Raw genomic sequence first — 12,062 nt, 5'->3', positions numbered from 1 at the left:
CCACTGATATTGGCCTTGCCAGGATTTGAGTTTCCATCTGGATGGATGGAGGGACTGGCACATGCCAGTGATGTTTTGCCACATTCTAGAGCCACTGATATTGGCCTTGCCAGGATTTGAGTTTCCATCTGGATGGATGGAGGGACTGGCACATCCCAGTGATGTTTTGCCACATTCTAGAGCCACTGATATTGGCCTTGCCAGGATTTGAGTTTCCATCTGGATGGATGGAGGGACTGGCACATCCCAGTGATGTTTTGCCCCTTTCCACAGCCACTGATATTGGCCTTGCCAGGGTTTGAGTGAAGGCAGAGGGTGCTGACTCAGGTTTGGTGGCTTTTTTAAGGACACAACTGATTCATACTACAAGATAAAAATTAATTTGGGGCAAAAATAACCCTGAAGGTTGCTGAAGACAGACACCCTGACTGCTTGACAGCTCTAGTGGTGTTCTGGCATTGAGCCCAGCTCTGTCCTGAAGTCACAACATTCAAGGTTGGACTTGATGAATTTAAAGGTCTTTTCCAACCTGGATAATTCCATGAGTTATAGCAGCATCTACCACCCCTCCCTCCCAAAAAGAGTTGAGACACAAACACTATTTCAATGACCTATTTGTCGTATGAAGAATTAACCACTGCTGGAAACTCCTTGGGGCTGCAGGTGAGCCCCAAGACCACCCATTGCTGCCCACATTTGGTGTGAAAAGGGACAGGAATGGGAAAAGCCACGGGCAACTGATGCTCACTGCCACCTGCCACTCTCCCTGAGGTGGCACTTGTCCAAGCTTGAGAGCATCTCCAAAGGCACACCCCACACCCCCGTGTGGCCAAGGTCAGCTGCTCCTGCTGGCAGGGGGAGCCCCTCCTGGCACAGCCCAGCTCCTCAACCAACCCCTTCTCAGCTCACTTGTCACACAAGAGCTAAATGCTGGAAAATGTGGCTCCCAGCAGCCCTGGCAGAAGATGCCAACGTTCATACTGTGCCACTTACAGCCTGTCATTGATGGCTGTGGAAGGATGAAGGGGCAGAGAGGTTCTTGTTCTCCACTTCTGACTCAGGCAACGCACAGACATGCTGAGAACGTTCAGCTTTTCACCCTGAGTGCAGAGGAAGTGAAAAGACACATTTCAGCTCTTTTAGTTCTCCAGTTTCTGAGCCATGGGGTGGATTGGAGTGTCTGCTGAAGTCATTGTCAGGGTGAGGGAACAGGAACCCTCCCTGGCAGAGCTGCAGAGAAGTTGATCCTCCTATGGAAGGGCAAGAGGAACAAATTGGGAAAGGCAGAGCCAGGGATGTGGAGAGCCTTGGACTTCCACTTCTCCAGCCTGTCTTTGTCTCAAGGTTGGAATCCAAGGAACTGAGGCAGCCAACACAGCTCCACCAGCTTCTCCCTCTGTCTCTCCCACGCTCTCCAACAGGTTCCTTGTTCAACAAGCTGCTCTTCTGTTCCACCTGAATAATTTAAAACCAGGGAGCACAGACAGCAGCAAACACTCCCCTGGAAGACAAGGAGACACGTTTCAGGCTTCTCTAACTCAGCAAAGGCTTTGTGAGCATGCAGAAACATCGGGGGGAGAGATGTTAATGAGACCATCACCTCAGTTCCACCTCCCTCTGCTTCCCAGCGCTGCTCCCGGAGCTGCTCGGGATCCGCGGCTTTCTCACACGCTGCATTAATTCCAGCAGCTCATTAGCTCCCTCATTTCCGCTCTTTAGCTGGATGCCAGCGATAGGGAATGTTCCCATTTACACTTGGCATGACTAAAGGCTATGACTGAAGGGTATTCTTGGCTTGATTTCAGTCCCCACGTTCCCCCAGCTGCTGTTTCACCTCCCCTGTCTCGCTCTGCCCTGATCTCTGAACTCCAGGAGCCTCCAGGGGCACTGCCAACCCACAGCAGCTGGCACCATCCTCCCAGCACATTAGCAGGGAGCGTTTTCCTTCAGAAATCCTAAGAAATCTCCTTTACCACGGCTGGTGCAAAGTGGAAGTGGCAAAAAAACCAACCCCTCCACTCAAAACTTGAGGAGTATCCAATCTGATATTGGTTCACTCAGATATTTTTTGAGGTCAAGATTCAACGAAAGGCCCCCCAAAATTAGAAAGAATGGTTTTAAAAGAGAGCTCAGGAAGATTTCACAAAGGTGGCAAAACTGGCAGAGTTCTGTGGATGGTGTGGTTCTGCCTGGGCACCTGCTGCTTCCCAGAAAGATGCCAGGAACTGGAAGAGTTTGAGGAATCTGCCTTACAAAAGAGAAGTAGGAAAGTACTTCCATTGACAGACAGAGCAAAAATGTTTAATGTGGACTTTAGAACAAAACCAGTGTGGTAAGAGATAACAGGGACAGGGAGGAACACACCTGGTAAAGATCATGACAGGGTAGTCAGGGGTCTGGGGAAGAAGTTCTCCTCTAAGATTTAGAAACTGGCTTTAAAATGGCATTCCAGGACAGTTACAGGTGGGAAAATTGTATATAAAACAGGAGCTCACCATCCCTCTCCCCATCCCTGAGCAGGCAGAAAGCAGCTGGAGGGCTGTGAGATGGGGCCCTCCTGCACCAGCAGCTGGGATTGAGCAGCTTTGGGAACCCAGATATGAAACTCTGGTTACCCTTCAGGGCTACAAATCTTCTGGCAAAGGAACCTCAGCCAGGTCTGACTGGCATGGGCAAATAATCCCTTCCAAACAAAGAGCTGGGATGAATTCCAACATACTGCAGGCTGGGTTCTTAGAACACACCCCCTGAGAAAATGTGGTGGGGCTCAGAGGGGATGACAAAAGCGGGAGAAGGGTAGAAAGATTCTTTATTCTGGAGCTTCAGCTGAAGTCCTGGCAGCTTCCAGGGATTTGGGGGTTTTGCCTAACTGGGTATGATGTGACAGGGAGGTATTTAACAGGGATGATGAATTGGGCCCAGGTTTCTCTGTGCTGGAGGAAGATCTCAGCTGCCTGGGCTGAAGCACCAGCTGTTTCTGCTGGAATTGCTGCCAGATAAGAGGAGAGGTGGGAGGACCACAGACTTCAGACACATCAGCCTGACTCAAGGAGAAGCTACCAGAACATTCCTGCCCATCCCACAGCAAATGAACCCCTGTGATCTGCCCCCAACCTGCCCCCTGCTGCTGGGAGAGCCAGGGAGCTCCAACTTCATGTGGAGCACCAAAACCCTGAGCACAGTTATGCAAATGCTGGAATGACACAAACTCCAAGTGACAAGCTGTTAAGAGGCCTTTCATTCTCGGAGTTGTAAAGGGTTTGTGAAACACTGCTCTGCTGCAAGGCCAGAACAGACAGGGAAGTGGGAATTTTAAACACCTTGGCCATTTTGTTACACCCTCAAATAGGACAGTTCTCAACCGAACCCCAAAGATTCCACCAGAGAAGGTCAAGGTTGTTTCCTGCACTGGACTTGGAAAGGAAAGCCCTAAGGATAAATCCATTTTTCCACAGAGGAGGTTTTGGATGTCTCAGCCCAAGTTTTCCTCCACTGCAGCTGCTCTGTTGCTTCTGCCCAGGGACAGAGAGTTGGGAATGGACTGAAGCTGGACTTGGGAAAAGAAGGGTGGATAGAAGGTGTTGCTTTAATCCTGTCTTTGTTTCTCACTATCCAAATGAATTTTAATCAGAGAAACACGAGGGTTGGAAGGGACTGTCACAACCCACACTGCAGGACAGGAGCAACTTTTGTTCTTTGCTGATGAATCCCTTGGGGTGAATTAAAGTAAACTGATAAGAGATGATGTGCGTGGTTCTTTTAGACCTGTTTGCTTGCAAAGGAAAACAGGTGTGTAGCCATTTGGGTTTTCTTATCTATAGTAATGGGGCAATACAAAAGCATAAAGATATCACCCAAAAATATGTGTAAGGGACCCACAGGGACCATCCAGTCCAACTCCAGCCCTGCACAGACACCCCAACTATCCCACCCTGTCCCTGAGAGGATCATCCAAACCCTCCTGGAGCTCTGGCAGCCTTGGGGCTGTGTCCACTGCCCTGGGGAGCCTGGTCAGTGCCCACCACCCTCTGGGGGAAGAACCTTGTCCTGAGATCCACCAAACCTGCCCTGGGGAGCCTGTTCAGTGCCCACCACCCTCTGGCCGAAAAACCTTGTCCTGAGATCCACCCAAACCTGCCCTGGGGAGCCTGGTCAGTGCCCACCACCCTCTGGGGGAAGAACCTTGTCCTGAGATCCACCCAAACCTGCCCTGGGGAGCCTGGTCAGTGCCCACCACGCTCTGGGGGAAGGATCTTGTCCTGAGATCCAACCAAACCTGCCCTGGGGAGCCTGGTCAGTGCCCACCACCCTCTGGGGGCAGAGCCTTGTCCTGAGATCCACCCAAACCTGCCCTGGCACAGCTCCAGCCATTCCCTGGGTGCTGTCACTGGTCACCAGAGCAGAGATTGGAGCTGCCCCTCAGGAGGAAGTTTTAGACTCCTGTGAGTTCTCCCCTTGGTCTCCTCTTGCCCAGGCTGCACAAATTTTAGCAGTAAATTAAATTAATTTTCTCCAAGGCAAGTCTAGTTTTGCCCATGACAGTAACTCATGAATGATCTCCTTGTCTTTATCTTGATTCAGGAGATTTTCCATCCTGTTTTCTCCCTCTGTCCTGCCAAGGAGGAGCACTGAGAGAGCATCCAGGAGAATGTCTGGCAGCTGCCCAAGGCCAACCCACCCCATGCGGAGAGAAAGGCACCTCTGGAACAGAAAACTGCTTTCAGAGCAGACCTAATTTGGCTTGGAGCTCAGTTTTTGTCTGTCCTCTCCTCTCCACACCCTTTGCATCTTATTTCATGTGAAGGAGAAAGCAATGACAGCTGAATTTTGAAGTCTGGAGACAGAGACACTCCTGGCATTTGCCCAAAGCCTCTTCCCTGGGAATGTGCTGGCAGCAGGACTGGCTTCTTCACTGCCAGTTCAGGGGACACTCAGCACTGCCTCCCTGAGAGCAGACAAACCTGCAGCACTGAAGATGTTTTTCACTTGGGAAAGCTTCTTTTTAATGCCTGGATAAAAAAAAAATTATATGGTTACAGTGAGAGCAAGCAGTTGATGAAACCACCCTGTCAAATCTTTCAGCATTTCATTTTGTTCTGCACCATTTTCTCCTCACATTCCGTCTTTAAAAAAGGAATTATTTGATTTTTTTAGCCTTCATTTTACCCTCAGATCACAAGCACAGCCTGGCTTCTGGAAGAGGATTGGGGAACTGTCAGGATTCCCAACAGCCTGAGCTGGGAATGGCACATCCAGCAGAAGGGAAGGAGAACAGGCAGGAAAAGAGTCTCTGTATCCCAGGCATCCCTGGGAGACTGCAGGATGTGCCCTTGCAGAAGCCTGGGAATGTTGTAGAGGAGTCTGAGAGCGAGAAATTGGGCTGGGACATTTCTCCTAAGGCTTCTCAGCTCCCCAGAGCTTCCAGGAAAGCAGTGAGATCCCACCTGCAGAGCTGCATCCAACCTGGGGTTCCCAGCACAGGAAGGACATGGAGCTGCTGGAGAGAGTCCAGAGGAGGCACCAGGATGGTCAGAGGATGGAGCAGCATTCCTAGGAGGAAAGGCTGAGAAAATTGGGATTTTCCAGCCCAGGAAAGAGGAGCTCTAGGGTGACCTGACTGCAGTCTTTCAGGACCTGAAGGGGTCCTACAAAAAAGATAGAGAGAGTCTATTCACAAGGGCCTGGAGGGACAGGACAAGGGAAGGGCTCTCTAGGCTGGATGTAAGTTCTGGAATGACTGGAGTGAATTAGGGGGGAAAAAGTCAATATATTTCTGTGTCTCTTCTTTGCTCATTCTTTTCTTCATAAGACCATGTTTTGGGGGCTATGTGCTGGTTCCAAGGCTTGGGTGGCATCACCCTTAAGTGCTGAGGTGGGTTTCAGGCCCTTGGGAATTTGGTGAGCACAAAGTAATGAGCTGATGAGTCTGGGTCTATGAATCTGATGGAGTTCCCACAAGCCACTCTCCTGGTTCCAAACTCTTCCAGGAAGCTGGAGGGGAGTGCAAACACAGATCCATCTCACTGATACAACCATCAGCTGCTGTTGGAACAACTCACACCAACATCCTGCTGTCCTGGAAGAACCATCTGCCAGGGAAAAGCAGAATGGGACCTGGACATTCCCCAAGGGTACTACCACCCCTACACCCCCAGCCCAGGAGACTCAGGACTCCTGGACTGCCACAAACCCAGGAGACTGAGGACTCCTGGAATGCCACAAACCCAGGAGACTCAGGACTCCTGGAATGCCACAAACCCAGGAGACTCAGGACTCCTGGACTGCCACAAACCCAGGAGACTCAGGACTCCTGGAATGCCACAAACCCAGGAGACTCAGGACTCCTGGGATGTCACAAACCCAGGAGACACAGGACTCCTGGAATGCCACAAACCCAGGAGACTCAGGACTCCTGGAATGCCACAAACCCAGGAGACTCAGGACTCCTGGGATGTCACAAACCCAGGAGACTCAGGACTCCTGGGATGTCACAAACCCAGGAGACTCAGGACTCCTGGAATGCCACAAACCCAGGAGACTCAGGACTCCTGGATTGTCACAAACCTGCTCTGCACAGCGGATGGAAGAGAAGGTAAGAGCACAACTGATGTGTCAAATGAAATTCAAAAGCAGCTCCACCTGAGCTGCCTAAACAGAGCTGTGCAGATGGCAAATCCTGTCCCACCTGATAAGTCCATCCTTCAAACAGGGTCATAGCAAGGGGTTTGGTTTACACCCTGCAGGCTGACTTGAGTGATCTACTTGTCTCCTGGGAGATGCTGCCCTTGCACTTGATGCTTTGCATCCTCCTCCTCTTGGGTTGTGTCTCTGGGATTCAAACATCAGGCTAATCACACCATTTCATTAATCATTTAGCTCATCAATCACTTCCAGCCATTTCCCCTGGGCCACCCAGCCTTGCCTGCAGCTGCCAAATCTCAGGCTCCTTTCATCTCTAACCTACTTTCAGAGCTGCCTTTCATGTCCTCAGCTCGTGGTTTCCCTGCACACTTGAACTGCCTGTCCCTGATCAGTGAGGAGCAGGATGAGGGGAGACAAAGAGGGGAACACAGACTTCTTAGGACTGGGGATTTTCTTTGCTAAAATCAGTGTCTTGGAACCAGATGGTGTCTGACTTGTTTAATTCTCCCCTAAAAGTGGACTGAAAAGAGCAAATAACCTCCAAGTGGGCAGCACTCCAAGCTGGCAAGTTCCTCCAGGTCCCTAATCATGGCCAAGTATTTGTGCTCTGTGGCTTCTTGCAGCAGCAGGTCCTGTGGTTCCATTAATTGGGGTTTGTGCACTGGGACCTGGCACAGGGTTCAGCCACTCTGAACATCATTTCAGCCACTCAGAACATCATTCACCGGCTCTGCAAGGAGCACTTGCCATGTTTTGTTAACAAAAAAGGTGCGTTTGCAGGACAGGAATCACATCACTCTCTGCACAGACAGCAGAGAAGAGAGAACACACCTGAGCAAGGGCAGGGAAAGGGTTCCCAGGACTTCCAGCTGAGCCTTGGCTGAGCTCCGCCCTGTGCCATGGGCTCCTAAAGAGGGAATTCCCTGCTCTTGGCAAATCATGGGCAAAAAAGCCAAGCTCTTGCACAGATGTCTTCTGGTGCTCCTTCTCTCTAAGATGACAGAGGAGGCACAAGCGCCAGAAACCTCCTCTTTGGCCAAATTGGTCCTTGGCTCTGGCGGCTTTGAGAGGAAACAAGCCCAGTTCTTTCCACCCCTGGGGCTGTGCAAAGGATGGCAGGTCTGGAAGTGCTCAGGGCTGGAAGGAAGACCACTCCCAGCAGGTTTCAGTGGTTCCTCATCCTTAAACCAGCAGCCCCAGCATCAAGGAGAGTTTGAAACCCCAGACTTGACCCTTTGCAGTTTCTCTGCCTGCTCAGAGGGACAGATCCCAAAGATCACACTCAACACCCACAAACCAGAGAGTAAGTTCTCCTGAAAACAGGATTTTTAGGGAATTTTTGGCAGCTTTTTTTGCTGAGTTGTTCCAGCCAGAGAGGGGTGAGAAACGCAGAAGAGTCAGAACACAGCCTGTTGCCTGAAGAGTCATGTCATGAGGAAACAGTCATCATGAATTGTCATTTTAAAGAAGACACAGTCAGATAATCATGGCAGAAAAACAAGGCCTCATATTTCAGCTCTATTTTGTTCACTCTCTTTCAGCAAAAGAATTAAAATCTGTGACACTCTTCAAACAGCAACAGCAACCCAACCATTCCCTTCTGGCCTTTTCCAGACACCCCCACTTCAGTAGGTCCATTTGCAGGCATTGGCACGTGGGATTGTGGGACAAAAAGCTGTGTTTTGGTTCACTGACCACATTGCAGGATCACAGATCTGCTGCTCCAACCCTTTGAAAAGGGGCGGGAGGTCTTTCCTGAAGCACAAACCTCATCTATGGGAGCCCTTTTCTCTCTGCTGGGAAAGGTCCCACAAAATTTCACCAGCAGGGCCTGTGAATCCTTTAAAAGCACTCAGGAGCTCAAGAAGCTGAAAACAAATTTCCATGGGCAAGTGTTTCCTTCTGCTCTTTCCAAGTTTGCAATTAATAAACCAACAGGTTTTAACCAGCTTAGGAAACCAAACAAATCAAAGGCTCTTGCAATCAATTCTACCATTTTCTATAGCACTTCTTCCCCTCAAAATACCTTTGCAAGCCCATTCCAATAACCAGGAAAGGTCGAAAAATATTCCTTACCAGCCCCTTCATCAGAGACCATCCCAGGGTTTTCTGATGGCTTTTTGAGGGTCTTTTTAATCCTCTCTATCTACTTCCAAAATACCTGGAAAACCTGTTTAATGGAGGTTATTTCTCACTGTTGCACAAGACTGAGTTCAGCATTCAAACACCAAAGGAAATTAAGGCCCTTTGAAATCGGCACAGAAAAAATCGTTGGGCTTTTGCTGCCCCATCATTCAGTTGGCAGTTGGACTCACTGATTTTAAGGGTCTTTTCCAACCTAAAAGCTTCAGTGAGTCTCTCCCAGTAACCCACAGGTGTCATTGAAGGTTTAAGTGTCTCTGGGATGGGATGGGATGGTGGGTTTGCTTTTCCTCTCTAAATCCACAGCCCTCCATTTGGGATGCTGTTATTTTCTCCTCTCCCTTACTCCTCCCAGATCAGGAGGCTCAGCCAGCACCAGCACCTTCCCACTGCTCAGGAAAAGGTCCAACAGCACAAAAGATTCTTTTTAAATCCTCATTAATCATGGCCTGTAATCCCTGGGACCCTGCCAGGCTCTGTGGTTTTCCTGGTGGTCTCCTCCTTCAAATCTCACAGATAAATCATGCCCAACACCACTTGGGAGGCCAACACAAAATCCCAATTTCCTTCTTGGGCTACATTTAATCTCCCCCTGATTTAATCTCAAATGAACATCCAGATCACTTCCAGGAGTTTTCCTTCCTTGGGAGAGTTCAGACCTGTGTTTTAAGCTCCCCTTTCCAGCCTCCTTGTGTGTCACAGAGAACAAGCAATGCCCATGGACATGTCACCACCACCTTCTCAGGTCCTTCACTACATGATGATGGTCAAGTGCTGGTGCTCCATTTCCTTCAGAGAATCTCCACTTGTGCCATGAGACTGTCCTGGGAAAACTGGGGGGAAGAATCAGGATTTTAAAGGCTGCAGAAGGTCTGAAAGGAGCAAACACAGTGGCAGTTGTGAATGTCAGGCAGCAGCAAATTTCTTGCTGGTTTTGGAAGTGTTAATTAGCACATCTAATCTACATGAACCATTAAGATGCCCTTGCTGATGTTAACCAGCTGCAGAGAATGAGCTGAGCTCCTGAAGGAGAGGAGAGATGGGAGCAGGTAGAAAACTTGAACTCTAAAATTAAACCCTTTCCACAGCCAGCATTTATTCCTCCACCTTTCCTCTTACCAAAGGCACTTTACAGCCCAGGCAAGGGGTGGCTGGAAAATCCGATTAAAAGTTGATTTAAAGCCATTCTATCAAGAAGGGTAAGTTTGTCATGCAGGAGAGAGAAAACTCCACTGTGCCTTGGAGTAAAAAGCAAAACCATCTTTGTGCCTGGAGCAGAATTTAAGCTCTGAGCTGCCACAGGCAAAACAAGCACTTCAACCTGGCCAGGAGTTCTTCCCTCAGTCATTTCTCCTCCTCATCCCCGGCTCTCTTCTCCTTTCAAATACACGGATCCTCCTTGCCCAAAGGTCATTTGCTCACACAGCAGGCCAGAAATCAGAGAGAAAAAAATAAATGGGAATCATCTGAGCACTGATATCCTTCCTGCCCTTGCATTTGGTCTATTCTGCCATCTAGTGGGATTCACCTCCAGTGCCAAGCGGGAGCAGAGTGGCCAAGCTCACTGACAGGTCCCAGTCCTGGCATCTCCCTGCTCTGGTTCAGGGCGTGGGGTTGGCAATTAGGACCTCTCCTTTGTTCCAGAGAGATCATCCAGGGGTCAGGCCGAAGGAGCAACCTGAGATGAGGTTGCTGACAGCAGAGTGCACGCCAGGAAATCTCCACATTCCTCCAGGAAATCTCCACATTCCTCCAGGATGAGCAGTAACATCCTCTGTGACATGGCCCAGGCTCCACTCTGCTCGTGGAAGAGTTTTTAGGCTGGTTTCATGTGGGACTGAGACCCCACCACCACTGGTGGTAGTTCTACCCATTCCCAGCTACCACATGAACTGAATTAGCCACAGGACTAGCGAGGCCACACCTTGAGTGTTGTGTTCAGTTCTGGGCCACTCAGTTGAGGCAAGAGATTGAGGGGCTGGAGCAGGGCCAGAGAAGAGCAACGAGGCTGGAGAAGGGACTGGAGCACAAGTGCTGTGGGGAGAGGCTGAGGGAGCTGGGGGTGTTTAGCCTGGAGAAGAGGAGGCTCAGAGGTGACCTCAGCACTGTCTGGAACTGCCTGAAAGGAAGTTCTGGCCAGGTGGGGGTTGGTCTCTTCTCCCAGGCACTCAGCAATAGGACAAGGGGGCACGATGAGCTCAAGCTCTGCCAGGGCAAATTGAAGTTGGAGAGCAGAAAAAACTTTGCAGAGAGAGTGCTCAGGCATTGGAATGGGCTGCCCAGAGAGGGGGTGGATTCCCCATCCCTGGAGGTTTTTCAGCTGAGCTTGGCCGTGGCACTGAGTGCCATGATCTGGTAAAGGGTCTGGAGTTGGACCAAGGGTTGGACTTGATGATCTCAGAGGTCTTTTCCAACCCAATCCATTCTATGATTCTACTATTCTACAAGGCACTGGTACCCATCCTGTGGTGGCACAAACCACACCAGTGCCCAGCAACGACCATAGAACCACAAACTGGTCCAGACTGGAATGGACCTTAAAGCTCATCTCTTTTCACCACCTGCCATGGTCAGGGCACCTTCCACTATTCCAGGATGCTCCAAGCCCTGTCCAACCCAGCCTTGGACACTTCCAGGGGTGGGGTGTCCATCCATGGCATGATGCCAAAAGGCAGGTTTGGGAAATAAGATGCTGTGACACGCTGGGCCCAAATCCCACTGTGTGTCCACAAGTGTTGGCTGAAGGGGGAGAAGGGAACCAAGCCTGGGTTTTTGCAGCACCACTGGATGGTGTTGTCATTCATCCATCCCACACCACGGGAATTCCTGCCCGGACACTTTCAGCATAAAACGTGTTGGGGTGTACGGAAAAAAAAACCAACACAAACCTAGAGAAAATGCAGATAAAAGAGGGATTCTGCCATGGATGCAGGTTTTAACCACTTCTCATAGAGAACAAATTCAGCAGTTTCCAGCCTTCCCCAGGGACACACTGCAGTGCTGGAGCTCTGCAGGAAGCAGATGTCCTGCCACTGTCCCTGCCCTGCAGGTGGCTGAGGTTGCTCCTGCTCATCCTCCACATTATTACACAAGCCCAAATCAAGGTCAACCCTCCCCTCTTTCCTCATGCTTTGCATCCAAAGGGTGACTGTGTTTCACCCCGTGGTGAGGCAACTCTCAAACAAACTGCCACAAAGGCACAGCAAGTCCCTGACTAATCCCTCCCCTTCAGCCCTCCCTCCTTTTCCTGCTGCCTCAGAGTTTCTGAACGACCTCAA

The sequence above is a fragment of the Pithys albifrons genome, chromosome 8 (genome assembly GCF_047495875.1).
Source record: "Pithys albifrons albifrons isolate INPA30051 chromosome 8, PitAlb_v1, whole genome shotgun sequence".
NCBI classification, from domain to species: domain Eukaryota; kingdom Metazoa; phylum Chordata; class Aves; order Passeriformes; family Thamnophilidae; genus Pithys; species Pithys albifrons.
This window is presented reverse-complemented; position numbering follows the sequence as displayed.